The sequence below is a fragment of the Sardina pilchardus genome, chromosome 10 (assembly GCF_963854185.1).
Source record: "Sardina pilchardus chromosome 10, fSarPil1.1, whole genome shotgun sequence".
In the NCBI taxonomy this organism is placed as follows: Eukaryota; Metazoa; Chordata; class Actinopteri; order Clupeiformes; family Clupeidae; genus Sardina; species Sardina pilchardus.
The window spans coordinates 8,477,724-8,494,698 of NC_085003.1; the positions used below are offsets into that span (position 1 = coordinate 8,477,724).

At 45.1% G+C, this 16,975-nt stretch overlaps 1 protein-coding gene and 1 long non-coding RNA gene across 4 annotated transcripts in view; both read right to left on the bottom strand.

Annotated features, from left to right (window-relative positions):
• Nucleotides 1-13,494, bottom strand: part of LOC134094481 (peroxisome proliferator-activated receptor alpha-like) — a 31,302-nt gene extending 17,808 nt beyond the window's left edge. Inside the window, exons 1-2 of one of the 2 annotated variants that reach the window (XM_062548009.1) lie at nucleotides 13,442-13,494; nucleotides 12,809-12,858 (exon numbers count right to left, since the gene is read on the bottom strand). The gene's annotated coding sequence lies outside the window, so the exon portion shown is untranslated. Of the gene's footprint in view, nucleotides 1-7,875; nucleotides 8,068-12,808; nucleotides 12,859-13,441 lie in introns of those variants that run through there. The other variant, XM_062548007.1, reaches the window with a different exon arrangement.
• Nucleotides 13,495-13,547: 53 nt separating this feature from the next.
• Nucleotides 13,548-16,975, bottom strand: part of LOC134094482 (uncharacterized) — a 44,850-nt gene continuing 41,422 nt past the window's right edge. For both annotated transcript variants that reach the window (XR_009940444.1, XR_009940443.1), the window contains exon 4: nucleotides 13,548-13,594. This is a non-coding gene — a long non-coding RNA (uncharacterized LOC134094482). The remainder of the gene's footprint in view (nucleotides 13,595-16,975) is intronic.

The following is a 16,975-nucleotide window of genomic DNA, read 5'->3' on the forward strand; positions in this document are numbered from 1 at the left end:
TGAACATTGAAATTGCTGTCTGCATTCTCCATTAGACTACGGTCTTCACACTGGTGTTGTTACTACTGGACTTTTACAGGCATATTGGGAGGGAGCATCAATAGCCCAGGCGGTTCTGCAAATATGATTGCTGACTTTGCACAAACTCAAATTAAACAATAAAATGAGGGGGGAACCGAATGAAACACATCTTTCATCCGCATATCTGTCGCTTGAGCCCTGCATGACTTGAAATGAAAGCCCATATTAAGGAACAGACAGCCCAGTGCAGTGTGCCTCCAAACTCAGTTTCACAAGACTGCCCTTAGGGTTCCATTATTTCAGTTCAGGATCTTGACAGATGAGTGTTTCACAACACAACTAATTGAACTTGGACTAAAATGCAATATGCATATGACACACACACACACACACACACACACACACACACACACACACACACACACACACACACACACACACACACACACACACACACACACACACACACACACACACACACACACACACACACACACAACACAAAGGGGTGTAAAGTACACATGTCTTCATACCAAACTGTTTAGTTTACAGGATGTTAGGTTCAATACAGATGCGCACTGAATGTATCTTACGCCGTCTTCAACAGTAATCAACAGTACGCATGTTTTGACCTAGACACGCATTTTAAGTGGTGGATCATATGTCAGTTATCATCATTAACGTCAAAAATTGTTGTGATTTGATTTTTTGTGGACCGTTTCAACCCTAACACCCACCCACACACACACACACACACACTGAATGGACCTGATCTCACCTCTCTCTGACTTTCCTTGTTGCGGGCCAAATAACAAATTAGCCCTCATAACAACCTGCCAGAGCTGTTTACAATTGAACCAAAGACAGTCAGTCACTAAGCTGCTCTGTCTCTATTTGTCTCACCCACGACCACAACCATATCCACACAAACACACACACACACACACACACAAAAGACATGCATCTAATCTCAAGCGCTGTGCTTGTCTCCGACTGTGTCCTTGTATCCACATCTGAGCGGTCATTTTGGTTCTTTCATTTCGTTTACGCTTCTGCCCTACACACTGTGCCTCGGTCTCGGCCTCCTTTATGTCTAAAACTAAGCTGACTGACCGGCCACTGACCAGGACACCTGTGTCTCAACTCATCGCTGCAGAGCCCTTCCATGGCCAGCTCCCAGCGGCTGATTTCTAAACGGGTCATCGAGATCCAACATTAGACGAGCATTTCAACACTCTGTGGCCGGGTCCTGTCCTGCCGCTCCATTTGGGTAAAGTGATGGAGTGGTGGCGAGTTTTAAGGACTATTGCCTCACCTCGTGAAACCCCGCCAAGTTTCCTCACATGCAACTTTATGACTCACAGCGGAGCTGTAATGTACAGTAAGGCACTGCAGCCAAGCCCAACAGACGACCGGCAATACAGTGCTGTTCCAAAACCCCAAACCTCTCCTTTGGAGCTACAGGGTCAGCTGATTCGGGCGTGCGTCCTAAAACATTTGCCCCCATCGGTGGAATCTATGGGGCATCTGACAGACTCCGCTTCCCCACCAAAGACGTGCAGCTCTGCACCCCTCGCTTCCACAGCTGCCCCCTATTCTCAGCCGAGACGGACAGCTCTGGCACCAGACACCTCGGCCAGAGGGGCAAAGACGGGACAGGAGGGCAGCCAACGTTCCCTCCCGGCCCTGGGCCACTGCCAGCCCCTCGCAAGCGGCTAAAAGATCACCTCAGCTGCCGCCGGGCCCACACCGTGGCCGTGCCACTGACATTACGGTCTCACCGCGAGAGACGGACGATGGGTGGTGGGAACCCACCGGTGCCAACCACAACGAGGCTCAATTCTGTTTGTTCCATTGGTTTCTGATGCACAGAGAAAGTCACGCCGAATCAATACTTTGAATCAAGGTTCAAATCTAGAGCGGCATTCCCATTGGATAAGACAACTGTGTTGCAATAACATAATAATGCAGTTCACTTCTGCAAGGAGTCTTCACAGGGCGGCTTTGAGTTGTCATGGGGGTGTCACATATTTGAAGAACGTCTGACTTCTCCTTTTTAACAAAACAGCATTCCCACAGCCTGCACATAGAAAAACACACACTCGTAACACAACAAATGAGCTTTCCTTCCCCCAAAGAATTACAAGGGACTAGCATGCACATGTGAACATGCCAATCTATGAAAGTGTTTTTCTGTCTCATTCTGCGGCATTATTTAACGCTGCTCGTATCAGGAAACACGCTGTGAGGACAGAGCGAAGCGGCTCTGGCTTCTCTCTGAAAAACAGCTGCGCGGCCCCCGTTAGATTTTCCAGTGCGACATTACCCCGAGTTCAACCCCTCAGCCCCCACATCCCCCACCCCCACTGGCTTTGCCTGCCAAGTTAGGCCGAGCGTTGGAGTGGGAGGTATTTCAGACGACACCACTCGACCCCCGCGTGAGCATAGCCTGGAGAACAGCTTTGTTGCATCGCCACAGAAGAGGAGCTTTGCCCTTGATGCCAAGCAAGAGCTTCTGTTTATTCCCCCCCCCGTTTCCCACCAAAACAATCCCTTTCCTGTTACAGGGCAATACAACAGGTTGAAGTGAGAAAATCATGTGTGCATGTGGCGGTAAATCTAGGAAGGGAGAGCAGGTGAGAATGGCCCTGCTGCTACTGTTGACCAACCTCTAAGACTGATTTAACAGCGGGGGGTGGCACAGGTGGCGAAATCGAAGACCATTGTTACTTTGCTAGCTACACCGTGGAGAAGAGAAGAGCAGCCAACCTTTGGCATCAGAGAGCAAAAAAACCTAATTACCCCCCAAAGTCCTCAATGTCACAATTGTCAGCTGCCTAAACACCCGAGCTTGTTATACTCCACACTCTAGCAGATCATAACTGCAAGCACATGTGACACCATATGAAACGGTAAAAATAAAGGGGTGAATAGATGGTGGCAATTCAGCTATTATTGACCAATAAGTAAATCCTTTACCCAGTTCAAACTGTTACTTGCTGATGTTGTGCAGGAATGCATTCTTGAAGGTTGACCATCTGAAACAAACATGGAGTAAAGAAAGGAGAGGTTTGCATTCTGCGTTGTAGGCTCTCTTCTCCACTCGGTGATAATGTTACGGCTCGGATGTGTGCGAAGATTTTACGAGGCAAGCAGAAGAGCGAGAGACAGCCTGCCAGCTGACATGCGTGAGGCAGAGGGGGGGTGGGGGGAAGGGCTCCTCAAAGTACCACAGCCTTTCTCGAACAGTCAAACCCTCACTGGCCCGGCGACTTGGCCCGCGCCACCACTGAGTAGAGCCCTGGACCAAAGCTTCAAGGTCCAGGGTCAAAGGGCACTCACCCTGAGCCGATGGCACAAGACTGCAGCGAGTCACTCTTTTATCATTAGCTCTCCCACAATCTCCTCAGAGCTGATTAGCGTAAGTCTGCGACCAGGGCTCAGTCACTTACGCCAATGAAGAGGCCACAGACAGACGGCCAGAGTGGCTCAGGAGAACGTTCAAAGCTGAAGCATGGCAGTGTGTGTGTGCAGGCTTCATACAAGATGTACTGTAAATCAATGCTCAATACATCTGTGTTTACTTATGAACAAGGGCCCCTGTCCACTAACACCTGGGTCTGTTTGGGGTTGGATAGCCAGGGTCTATAGATCTGCCTCTCTAAACACACTTGACTGAACAAGGCAGTTGACTCAAATTCATGCCGGTGTACACAAACACACACACAAAACACAAAACACACACACACACACAGACATACAGGTGCTTCTCAAAAAACTTGAATATCATGGAAAAGTTTGAAAAAAGTTCGGAAAAAGTTTCATGTAATCTAGATTCATTATACATGAGGTAAAATATTTCAAGTTTTTTTTTTTTGTATTCATCTTGATGATTGCCGTACAGTTTATAGCTCATGGAAATAAAAAATACAGTATCTCAAAATATTAGAATAAAGAATTTATACAGAAAAGTTGACTTGAGAAGTGCTCTAATCAGCTAATTCACACACATACACACACAAATTACTATTCACCGTTACAACAACTATGCTAGATGTGTGAGAAGACTTTCCAACATCTAAGGTTAGGATTAGGGATTGGATTTGGGCGAGATACTACTGTGGTATCTCTCTAACTACACACCTGTGAAAGATTTGTGTTGCCAAAGGACTGTTACGAACCCTCTGCAGGAAGCAGGGCTGTTTGCTCTCACAGAGAGCAGCTAGGTGATAAACCCCGAAAGAAAGCAGTTGTTAACTCAACCTGAAAATCCTGTTTCAGGAAAAGCAACACCAGATAGCCCTCCCCCCAACTCCTGTGCATTTCTGAAAACGTTTTTTTTAAAAGCCAGACAGAGACTGATTAGAGGTGTCAGATTCCAATGCTTCTACAACTATAGCCTAACGCACACAGAAGCCAGGATGAAGCATGAAGCCACTGATTTCTAAAGTATACAGCCAGGAAATCTGTAGCGTCTGATGTGGTAGACATCTGCAGTTTCACACAGAGAATCAGGGACCTGTATTAGGTAAAAGAAGTCTAGACATACCAGTGCTGCAGAACTCACAAGTAAAGCCAATGTTATAGTATATGGTAAAGAATCCACCAGACATGCAGCAGGATGTGCCGCAGTCCGTCAACATATATACTGAATATATAGAATGTACTCCCAGTCAGTGTTTTGGGTGTCAATGCCCTCAGAAGCTCCCTCAGAACAGTTCATTTATCCGTTTAAGTGAGAATGTAGGGCACAATCACATACAAGTTGGGGAGCTGTGAGGAAATGAACCAAATTAAAATTCATGGCTGGGTTCCTCATTACTGCGCTCAACATTAATCCCCATTGAGTTGATGCTGGGTTTGGGTACATTCTAGACACTAGAAAAGAGCAACAGCTTTGTAAAGGATACTCTCTGGATCAGAGTTTTAAATTTACCCAGAAATCAAAGTGTGCAGATGTGTGCACAGCACTGAAACATCAACCTCTAAATATCTGCGTCATTCCTTTATTCTCTGGCTAGTACTGTAGCTAACCTAGTAGAGGAAATGACAAAAACTCACTTCTCTTCCTCGGCCTTTGTGTCTTTTGGCTAAAAGCGTTAGCCTTCAAATGCTAATGTAACAACTGAACATATCACCTGTTGTGTGAAATGGCTATGATTGCTCATATGAGTGTGAGTGTCCCAAAATGGCTGTGCTATCTGCTTGAAGTAAACAACTCAAAAATCACTGCTGCTCTCCGGATTAAAAAGAAATCAGCCCATATCTCGGCAGCTTGCCCTGACAGATTTGTCTGACTGACTGTGGGCCAAAACCAGAGTTAAAGTTGGACTTTTGAACTGTCTGCAAACTCCACGTCACCAGAGCCATGACAACATGAGAGAGAGAGAGTTGTCTTAGGCTCAGTTATGTAAGCCTGCATGGACTCCTAGCAGCCGAAGTGTCTGTTCAGGTTATTTAAACATGGAAAACCTTGCACAGATTATGATGGCACTATTTATCAAATTTCCCCATAATATCCTCTGGTCATGTTATTCAGCACCTCTGGTCAGCACCTCTGGTCATGCCTTCAGCACTTGTTGACACAAGTCCCCTCCACAATGTGCCAACCACTAAAACAGTCTCTTTCTCTAACCTGTCAATTCCCAGCGCAAAGCATGCTAGGCTAAGCTAATTCATGGAAATAGATCCCTGAATATGTTAATGGCAGCCTGTGGATTTTTTTTGGGGAAAGCTGAGGCATTCCCATAGCTGAAAGGACTAAGACAGGTAAGACAGGATATGGGTCATGTTTCAGTTCCCTAGATAAGACTGCATGCTTTAACATGGTTGTGCTGCCATACCTTACTACTCTTCCCTCACATTTAGAAGACAATCCCAGTCTCTACTGAAACACCATGGGCATAAGGCACATGTTTGCACAGGACATTTTTGGGATTGGGAAATATGAATGAGAGAGAGCGAGAGAGAGAGCTCCATGCATAACCGGTTAAGAGCGTTAAAAATAGGCTTGCTGCTTGCTCGGGGTTCACCAACTCTGCTGTGTTCCACTTCTCTGTGGAGCTTAGCTTTTTTTGCACAAGGAGCCAAAATGGCTAAATGTGTGACTGTTTTACACCATGCTCTTTGAGATGCTTGCAGAAGCTGCAGCTCTTTTGTGGCATCTTTCAAAACGCCCTCGTCGTGATGCTGCTCTTCAGCTTTATGGGAACATTAACGTCACAGAGATTCAAAGGGAAGATGTCTCTTGGATAAAACATTTACAATAGAATCAACAGGAAGTGCACTTCCATTGTGAAGCTGTCTTGTTCCAGAGCTCTTGAATGATGTATGACATGGATCTAAGGGTGGCCTTGGATGAAGGTGCAGTGGCGGAGTTCGCCTGCAGTCAGAAAAGCCTGGTCTGTGTAAAACATACTGGAGCAATTTGCAGTGTTTAGCGCCTGCCTATAAGAACAAGTAAACATCACAATAAACTCAGGCCTGCAAAAGAAAACAAGCATGAGAATTTGCAGCGCCAGTTCAAACCACTGAATAGTACAAAGACTCTATCGTCGCCACAGAGCTATCTCTTTAGAACACAACAGAAACACTAGAATAGCTGCCTAAACCTCACACCTAAAAAGTCAGACAGACAGTTCCATGAGGTCAAAAGGTTTCATTTTTCATATCTCACTCAAAGCTTAGGGTCACAGGTTAGGAAAAAATCCTGAAGCAGCTATTCATTGTTCTGGAGGACCAAGACAATAGAAGAGCAAACTAAGTTCTACAGCAACTATTCACAACCTGAAGGTCATCGATGACAAAGAGCAGCACATAGCATACTAGGTAAGGTCACCTAATTCCCCATGAACTCCAGACCCAGTCAGTGCACTCAGACACTGATGTGTGGTTGACTATGGGAAACTGATGACAGATTTGAAATGTTTAGATGCTTTATTCATCACACTTATTTCATGTGTCTATGAAAGCATCAGATTTTAAGATAGGAATGCTTATTACTTTAAGTGCTAGCCTGCTGTCCACTTCTGCATGCTTTCTGTGCTTAAAAGTATGAGAGTTTTATAGAAAGCTGTTGGTCAGTGACATACTTGAAGGTATCAGACTCTGATCTAAAATGACAAAAAAAAATGGCCAGCCTCCTAATAGCTTCTCTGCCCCATCCCAACACCTGACCATGACCTTAGGCTATGCAAGGGTAGAAACAGCCACACAAATGAACAACTTACAGTAGGCTACTATGAGTAGAGATCAGAACTCAATAACAAATGCATATTTCCTGCAGCATTTCTTTCAGTTGTTAGAAATAATATAGTTTAAAAAAAATGACAGCTCAACTGTCTGTCATCACCAGCCGCCTACTGAAAGAGAAAGTACACTACTGAAAAGAGAGAAAGTTAACATAGCCTATGCACCTGTTGAGAGTTGACTACAACATACTGTGCATGGGGTAGCCTACGGCAAACAGACCTGTTTCAATGCAGCAACATACATTCGTAAAGTTTCCAGATACTGTATAACCTGCTTAGATTCATTGTCAATTAATGTTTCTAAGCGGTGACTAGCAGGACTACATATAACAACAACGGACAGTAGGCTACAGGATATCGACAAGGCTACATGCGCAGGCGTGCATGCAAAAATAAACTGGACCATAACAATGCCCGAAGACACAGTAGCCCCAAACAGTACTGATCACAGATCAGAATCCTGAAGTGTTATTTCATCTCACGGCTCAATTTCTTTGTATGTCAATTTCTAGGCTATCTTCATGATGCCATTAGATCTGTGTAGCCATGCCACATACAATGAAAACAGTCGGTCAGTGATATGAATCAATAAATGCTAATTTACCTTGCATTGAACAGTCCAGACCGAAGCTACCATATCGCCGAGAAACTCGTCAGCCTATGAGACTGTCAAAGCTATGACCAGGGGGTGGGGGAACAAGAAGGTAAAAAAATCCCCTAACACACGTCCTTGTTTGTCTCCAATAGCACAGCTGCTGTCAAACTCCCTCTCCAGCCGCAGCAGGGCAGCAGCCGCGCAGCCCACCGCCCGGATGTGGCGTCATGAATGACAGGCGAGCAGAGAAAAACCCACACCCCCTGACACACCTATAGTTTCAACGAATAGAAACGCATCTTCTTTCCCTAGAGCAGGACGCCCCCTAACATTGAAATGACAGCAGCTTTTTTTCTCAGTCTTTGATATGATTAATTTGCAATGGAGGAATTAACATTAGTGCGAAGATTGTTTCAAAATCGGAATAGTCCACGTATGCCAAACGTTTCCACAGAGGTTTTTCACTATTTCAAAAGAGTATCAATGGTTCACCTCGCCTCCCAGTGTACATGCATCAGAACAATTTTCAATCTCAGAAAGGCCTATTAGCTAAATTGAATCCATCCGTTGGGATATTTTAATGACTATGAGTGATGTGAAGAGTTAAAAAGATTAGCTCTGGTGCTTTTCATTATGTTAATAAATGCTAGACCAATTATGGACCCCCATACTTGAACAATTACATCTGGCTTTAGGCTAGGAATGTTCTGTTAAATATCACAATATGAAAAATTTGAAATAACCTTATGTCCATGTGCCTTTGTTACATATTAAATCCATATTGCTGGTGAACTATTGGCTTATTAATAATTTAATACTGGTCATTAGCACTAGTCAAATTCTGTAACGCCACTTACACACTTCACGGCAGCATCTGTTGTACATACAAGGCCACTGGAAGATGACTGGTTTGTTTCTACCATTTCTGGGAGCAGGCCCAGGCATCCAGATGACTAAGCCGGCCATGTCCCTGTTTCATCCCAGCCAAGCACAACCCATGACAGGGTCGTGATCGGCTGTGTGCTCGGCATTCCCTGGAGCCACGTCAAGCGCATCGTCAGTGACCAGACGCGTATCTGGACAGTGGACCATTGCAACAGCACCCTCTGAGGTGGACAGAAGTTTGGACCACTATTGTGCTGAAGTCAGCATCCGTGCGACAAGAGAGAGGAAGCGAGAGAGAGAGAGAGAGAGAGAAGAGAGAGAGAGAGAGAAAAGAGAGGGCGGCATGAGACATGGTTGCACAATTCATGCATAACCCTGCACATGTCCTCACTGGACCTATCTGAGTCAAAAATCATCAACTTTTAGTGTTCTTCCTGGCCATGACACCATGGTGAAATGATGTGTCTTCATTTTGCAAATGGGAGTGAAATAGTGTGCCCATAGGGATGAATATATATTACATCAGGAGCAGCACAGGCAAGAGGAGGGAGGGAGGTGAGCCCTATATTGTTCAGCAAGAGAAGATGCATATTTGCAAAACACCAAATGAAAGACTGTAAGATAATTTAGTCTCTAGTCAAAAATCACAATCTTCCAGAAATGTTTGAATTTCACATTACTTTATGTTCATGATCCTGGTCAAGCTTTCATTAGATTGATGTAATGTGACACCTGTGTGGAAAATTGAGACACACCGGAGAAGGCAGTGTGATCTGGAAGGGAGATGATTTATCCTCAAAAAGGCTCTGGTAGGCTCTGGTATCAAATACCCAAAGACTGTACACTATAAGTTCACACATATTTATTCTTCAAGTCACAACTCCAATCTGTTGTCTTGTTTATGGATTGTTCTATATTAGAATCTTTTGGGTCGTGGAACGCTTTTGAAAAGTACAGGAAATGGGCTGTTGTTGCCATCCTGCCTGTTCTGTTTTTGCTCTAAATGATACTTGGTAGCCACTTGGTTGATACAATCAGCATTTCAGGAAGGGGAATGATATTTGTTGTCTTTTAGTCATCTCAATTTATTGGCTATGCTAACAGAAACGTGCCAACCTGCCATTTCCCAGCTAGTATTACTGCACCATATTTTGGATTGTGACAGATAGAAGTGACAGATAGTGGTTTAGACTGACCATGTTACATTGTCATAATCTGAAGTCTGGAAGGCATACGGTTAGCTTCCAGTAAGGTTTTGGCGGTGGGCAAGGTCAGGCATTCTCTGTGGGCCACAATAATTGCAGGCTTTTAGGAAAGACATTTCCTTCAAGTGCTAAATATGGCTTTAAACACCATGACTCAAGAAAACCTATTCTTCCCCTTGACCAATTCTGTGCTGGAGTAAAACGAATGTCTGTCTCGCTCTGCACACAAGCATCCACTGAGGTATACAGTTAGACAAAATAAACTACATTGTTGTGCCCTGCTGAATTATGCATGTAATAATAATTCAGCAGCAAAAAAAGCCTCTGTCTTTATCAGATAATTTCTGTATTATCATGTTTATCCCTCTAAATAAGCATCAGTGAATTTGGTGGAATTTCAGAGAACTAAATCCTACTCTCTAAGCACAACAGTAGCAGCACATAGCCACTAGGTGGTACTCCCCTCCCCTTCATGAGTCAAACCGTTGCCTGGGGGAGGAACTACCCCTCGCTGTGAGACAGACTATAAAACCGTGAGACTCCTTCCCTGTGACAAGCCAAACACAGCGCCATTGTCTCGCCAGTTTTTAGTATTCCACTCAACCGCCCCCATCCACAGGGCCAAGGTCCACGACAATTCAACTCCACTAATCTTCACAAAGTGAGTGGTGCTTTTAACTCAGTTTGAGCCACAGGAGGATCGCTAACAGCACAGCCTTTAATCTCACATTCAGCATTCTACAACAACGCCGCCACCAACAACAGGTCCCCACACTAGTCTCTTTGTGTGGGTCGTGGCAGAAAAATATTAGTGCTCATATAGCGTGCCATGCTAATCTGTACTCAGATCAGAAAGAGATTCTGTTGGTATCAAGCTACTGTAGTAAATAGATTAGCAGGACATGGGGGCTGCCTTGATTATGTGACTCCCCTGACCCATTTTTCATCTCACTTAATTACATTGTCCTCTTTGACCTGCAATGCCCCGAATTACACAACATTTAGAAGAATTTTGCCCCCCGCTGAGACAGGCATGTAAAATGTCTGGCTATGGCCAAAAAAACAGCCACTTCCTTCTTGCCAGTGATTAGAGCAGGATTTTCACTCGTTTACAATGCAAAGGATCTGCCACGAGGATGACTGTTGGCATACCTTTGTTCATAGACTGTTCACAGGGCAATTGAAGTGGCACAAACACAGTCCATTCCGTGTGACTGGGGGACAGTGATGAGGAGTGAAAAAAATTATTTGCCCCAAAGGCATTTTGTTCTTTGCCCTCAGTTCTTTGAGGTTATTTTAACCCTCACACTGACCAAATGACTGGAACAATCTACCAAGACAACATCCACATGAACCACATGCAGGTCTGGCATACAGAACTAGAAAAGAGACAGCGTATCTATATTAGACCCGTGTAGTTCTGCAGGGCTGAAGTTCGCTCATCGGATCATTCTGTCCAGTGACTCTGGCCCCCTCTGCTTCACCAGCGCCGCTAAGGTAAGACTCGCCGTTCCGCCTCAGTCAGCTGAGATCAGGAAGCCGTGGCCTGTTTCACGCCGTAGGCACGCATGGCTTGTCAGACCGGAGGCACTGGCGCAGGAAGCCCTGCGAAACCCCCTCTGTTCTTGTCTTGTCTGGCCGCCCGCATCCCACAGGCCTTGTAGCCATGCCGTGAACATTGCCTAATGGCCATGTGCCGTGCGGCGAAGCCCATGTTTTATTTATCCACAGGCTTTAGCTCGCTCCTTCTCTCTCTCCTTCAGCAGTTAGCAGAAGCCTCCGGGCTGAACCAGAGGCTCAGGCCATTGGGATCGATAACACAAAGGGCAAAAGGGAAATAAGAGCCAAAACCACGGTCTTAAGCAACAATCAATTGTTTTTATTCATCTCACATTGAACATGCAAGAGCAATTGTTGGGGACAGGCAAGCGAAGTGGAAAAATGAATTGAGTGTTCACCAATGTGAGGCTAACACAGAGAATTTGGAACTGTCCTACCTGAAGTAATGTCCCACTCATACTGTACATAGACATCCCAGGTGAGGTAGCTTTGGGTTTTTTTCTAGAATGGACTTGGCCTGCATCTGGTCTTTCTTTGGCCCTGATGGACTTGAACTGCTGTGTAATCTGGCGCTGTATCGCTGCCCTCCAGGGAAGGCAGTAGGTTGTATAGTTATCTCCTGATGGGGCAAAATCACTACCCTGAAACCACACAACCTACTACCTCACCCTGTGCGAACATCATTGGTTGCCATCAGGACAGAAAGTACCAGTGAAAGTCCATTGCTCTCAGTACTTTGAGATAGAGGACAGAAAGTCCATTGTTCGTGGGTTGTGGCTATCAAGTCAGTGAAGAAGTAGGATAGACATCATTTTTCAGATGTTTCTGCATATAATCATTATTATATAAAGGCAAAATACAGCCAGATTTATTCAACACTTAATATATCTTAACAGAAAATGTATATTGTACGTGTATTTACTGCACCAAAAAATGCAACTTTATTGACTGTCTGCAATACAGACATGCACACCATTTAATTTGACATCAAACCATCTCATACCATGTTTATGTATAAGTCTTGACTTTTGAGTATCACAAAGGCACTTGCACTGCTGTAAGGATTCCATGGTTGGTCCATTTGTGGAGGACGATGACATTACAGTCACTTCAGGAAAGACAGTAAGTTGTATAGTTATCTGACAGGAAGGGCATGACCCTAAAACTATACAACCTACTACCTCACCCCAAAGGACAGTCTTGGTTCTTGGGATTCGCAGTCCATTGGCCAGGTATAGGCTGCAGTTCAAATATATGATACAGTGACACAAATATTAAACATAAACCTTCACCTCAGATGTGCATCCATTTTTCCTCCTAGATGAAAACACTCATACAGCCCCTGTAGGATAAAAGAATTAAACAGGTCAATGCATGTGATATCACTCAGAGAAAGCATGCACAATGGTGAAGCTAACATGGAGAATGATGTACGAGTGCGCTAAAATGAGCTTTAGTATTGTTTTTGAACTCTACAAAATGAGAACTGTGGTCTGAATAAATGTGACATTTTGTATGCTGGTCAGATGTACAAGGATAAATGGAAACGTTTAATGTTAACAAAAATAAAAAAAATGGCACATTATGCTAAATTACAAATAACAATATAAAATGTGGAATGCACAGTTTAGTAATTATTTATCTTCATGCAAATACCAAAGCTTGGAACAATAAAATTTCTGTTTATAATTAACCTTTCCTACTAAGGCTATTAATAAATCCAAATATGATTAAAAACCCACATTCAGTGTGCAAAAGACCACAGCAGAGTAAAAATGCATTAATTCCTAACTTATTTCATGCCCCCTTCGGTCCCATATCCACATTAATACCCAAACCACGCTTCCTGTGCACCATATTACGCTAGATTACATCTCGGTGCCCCATGTGCACTGAGCACCACTGCCTTTGCTAATGATTCTCACCTGTTCTGCTCTCCTGCGTGCCAGGGGGGAGTAAACGCTCACAGATCACTCCGCTCCTCTGCTCTCCAGCTGCCCCCCCCCCCCCCTCCTCCTCCTCCTCCTCCTCCTCAGACGCTGTCCTCTGCACCTCTGCTTTGCTCAGGGATACTCTATCTGTGGACACACAAGGAAAGTTGGGTCAGTTACAATGCACAGGTGAGTTTCGGCCAAAGCAGAACTTGCTGTAAATCACAGAAGCACATCAACACCCAAACAGATGAATCACCGCCTTCTGCTACTGAGATGTTTGACGCAAAACAGGATGCTAAATTACTGCCCACCGCTCCCCGAATTGGCTGTCTACCTTCAGTGTTTCCTGAAATTCTGACATGTTGTCTGTTATGAAGAGGCAGTCATTACTGAGGTCCGTGACAAGCTACGGTGTCATATGATGACTACAGTGTTATGTGCCTGACCATAAATAGGACTTGATATGGCCTGGTGGGAGTCAGAGAAGACTGTGTGGGTTCATCTCTGTATATCACGCTGCTCTCTGTTTCATTTCTCGTCTTTCACCAGCTCTCACAACAGCACTGGCTCTCTGCGCTTTTCACACAACATGCCATTCAGCCACGGATGCTTTCGCTGAGATGTGACTTCTTGTCGATACCGGTTACTGTATAAACGGCAAAGCTCAACACCGGCTCGCCTACAGGAGCTTACGCAATCTGACAGCCCTCTTTTCCGGGCGCTCAGCGGACACCTGCTCCCTGATTGGGTGAGCACTTATTCTTTCCTAAATGCAGCATCTGCAACTGATATCACTTGCCGCCCGGCTCAGCCAGTCGTGGTGCAGGGCAGTGTCCCTGCATCCAATGGAGGCCTCGTGCTAGTGGCCTGGAGTCCGGCCCACTTATAGCACACACAATGCAGCCTTGGGCAAGGCTTTGCTAGCTGTACACAGTTCTCACTGCCTCATCTCCAACGGATTCGAGCAGAATAGGTCAATGATAGTAGAGAAAGTAAAACACTGTTTGGAAATTTGAACAATGTAGAAAAGCAGAAAATATACACATGAAATTCGGGAATAAGGAATGAATGGAAGTCTTTTTCCTGTCTATATACACATACATGAACATTTGACATGAAAATGCAAAAGAGTGAAGGATGTCTAAGCTGTAATGCATCAGAAAGTGTTACAATGCCTCTGAAAATGGGTCGTTTGGTTCACGTTTGGCTGGCAAGGCTCATTTGGTCAGTAAAAGATTAAAGTGCAGCTGAACTGGTTCACAGGGGTGAATGGGTGAAAGTTTACAGGCAGCAGATGAGTTGTTGGAGTGGCACAGCAAAAGGGCTTTTCACATAGCCGGGCGAACAGCAGCAGGTCCATTAGCTCCAAACCCCGCCCCCCAACACACACACACACACACACACACACACACACACACACACACACAGACACCCCCTGAGGTGCAACTGGCCCCCACCGCGCCACAGTGGCACCCTTCCTTGTGCCCCCTGGCTGTGTCATCAGTGGTGGCTGGCAGGCAGGCAGGCCCCCCGAGGCCAGAGGGCCGTGCAGACAGGAGGAATCCAGACAGACGCACGGCGACCGTGCTTAAATAGAGAGGCATGCCTCCTCCTGCACCCCCCCCCCACCCCCCACACACACAGGTCAGCGGAGCAGGCATGGCCGGCCGGCTATTTATACCCGAGCCCGAGGGGGTGAGCAGGTCCTGTTACACGTGTGAGGGGACGGCTGGGCCAGGCGAAGGGGGTATTCTGGTCAAAGTCAGACAGTGTGACCTCCCAACGACCTCTGGGGCTGATAGGGGGCCTTCATGGGGGATTACAGTATGTGCGCTGTGGAGGGTAGAGCAGTGAAGTTCCACTGCCTCACAGCCACATGTCTGTAGCACACACACACACACACACACACACACACACACAATCAAACATGTACAGTAGAGATAGTAGTGATATACTTATATTCCCATACATATAGCTTGATTTAACTAATGTTAATGCTAATGTTTTAAACATGCATGCACACAAAGACTCAAATTCATACAAAAAACACAATGCACACGCTACCAAATAATCATAAGGGACCATCCACATAAATACAGATATCCGAACTTGGCTCTGCATCCAATGGACTAAACAGGGACTCTAGCTTGGACTAAGGTAGATGATATTCAATCAGCACCATCTTTAGAGAAGAAAAATGACTCCAGTGCTGGCTGCAGTAGAGTGGACACTACTGTAAAATACCCCCTGAGGTGGGCAGAAACGACTGACTCCTCCGCCAGCTGCTTTCCATCTCAGACACACACACACACAAACAAACAAACACACACACACACACACACACACACACACACATATATATATGCATAATTTCATGGACAAACACACTCACAAACACGTCCATGCACACCCTTCTAATGCCACAAACTGGTGCTTTGACAGTCTGTACTCTCTTTTGCTGCTACTGCTAAATATTCGTTAAATATTCACCGAAACCCCATTGGGTCTGTGAGTGGCCTTGAGCAGTGTGGCTGAACGTCTACTAATCCACTGTGCGATCGACCGCTCTTCCAAACCAGCCCAGGATGACCTATCTCGGGCCCTTTAATTGACACTTGCGGGCTTGATGGCTGCCGGCAGTTCAAGCTAAAGTAAATATGTCAAGATCAATAGCACTCTGGCTGCAAGTCTCTTCGGAGCACAGATGGACAGAAGTGTCTCTGATAAAAGGATTATTTGAGGCCAGAGAAGGCTGGAGGAAAGGGGGCGGGGAGGGGGGGGGGGGGTTGAGGAGACAGCACATTTGGACATATAAAGACGTCCAGCACTCACATGTGAAATCACTCTTCAACATGGAGGAGATATTATCATCTCTGCTGGAAGGATTATTTCATGAGGTGCGCTATGATGTACATATGAAGCACTGGGCTATGAAACACATTTTGAAAACATATTGCTCACACACACACACACACACACACACACACACACACACACATATTGTACAAACACATACAGTATATTCCGACATACAGCACACATTAAATGTATGACCTGTTAAGTTGTTGTATAGTTGTTGGCAGCAGCCTGTTGTCAGCAGCAGAGTGTATTCATTTACCAGAGAATTAACGAATATTCCACTTTTCAGAAAATGATTGCTTGACCTATTGCAGAGTCTAAAGCCACATAATTCCACATTTGTATGTGTGTGTGTGTGTGTGTGGGGGGGGGGGGGGTGGAATCTAGGACCTAGGATATGTTTTGTTGGACTGACTTTGACAAGATGCCACAGTGCCAAGTGGAAGACAATCAGGCTCTGAGAACATGCCCATTTTCCCATCCAAATGCATTCAGAATCTTATCTAGATTCTTCCATAATCAACTTTCACCCGATCAACTAATAAAAGATCCCATTGAATGCTACTGTATTACTTACACTGAGTAAAACCCCATGGGATCACTTAACTGACAGTTAATGCTAAAAGACATTGTTTTCCATGAGTGGCCACATTTTCAATTTACAAT